This window comes from Fragaria vesca, linkage group LG2 (genome assembly GCF_000184155.1).
Source record: "Fragaria vesca subsp. vesca linkage group LG2, FraVesHawaii_1.0, whole genome shotgun sequence".
In the NCBI taxonomy this organism is placed as follows: domain Eukaryota; kingdom Viridiplantae; phylum Streptophyta; class Magnoliopsida; order Rosales; family Rosaceae; genus Fragaria; species Fragaria vesca.
The window spans coordinates 17,940,968-17,941,969 of record NC_020492.1 but is presented as its reverse complement, the minus strand read 5'-3'; positions in this window follow the sequence as shown (position 1 = coordinate 17,941,969).

Below are 1,002 nucleotides of genomic sequence, written 5' to 3'. Positions count from 1 at the left end.
CATACAACAGGTTAATGACAATCCAACGTTGTCTAAATAAATGATTCTACAACTAATTCTCTTGGAATGTAGCGTTGTGTGAGTATTGATTCACACAATGGTAATGCGGAACAAACATGTGTTCTTCTTAACAATCACACAACAAAAAAAATTAATAAAGGTGTTGTGTGAATATCATATCACACTACAATTTTAACCAAAAAGCTATTGTGTGAATGTCGACAGATATTGTCGACGGCAACGCGGAATGATCTCGACATATGTCGATGAAATTTGTCAATATTCACACAACAACTCTTGAAAAGAAATAGTTGTGTGAGTTGACAATCACACAATGGTTTTCACAAGAAAAGCTGTTGTGTGATTCTCGGCATATATTATCGAAAGATGCTGACACATGCCGAGAAACAGCTCGATATGTGTCGGTAGCTGTCGATGATATCTGCTGAGAATCACACAATGGTTTTTATTGTAGCGTTGTGTATCAGTTAGTCAGACAAGCTCTTTTTAGCCGTTGTGTGACATGTTGATCAGACGACGATCGAATTAACAACGGATTTGACCTTTATCAGACGACGTTTTTTCCCTGTCGTGTGATGCATTATCTGGCGTAATGACTGTATGATAAAGATCTTCACAAACAACACTGCACATGCACTCAACTATAAGAACTGTACCTTTCTAGTGCATACAACAATAGACTCTCCATTGTAATTTCTAATGACAAACCCAGCAACAAGCTAGCAACCAAGTGATTGCTACGAACCCACCCATCAAAATTAAGTTTGATGAAATTTTTAGGAGAACATGCTACCGAATGACTCAAGGATGAATATAATTTCTACTACGTAAGTGAAGGTGCCACCTTATTATCAGTTGTCTCTTTTTTGCAAGGAAAGAAAAATCAGGTTTAACCCGTATATCTAAATACGAAAATATGTGAAAGATATACAACTTTTGTATTCATATACAAATTCTACCAGGAATTCAAATTCGAAATCC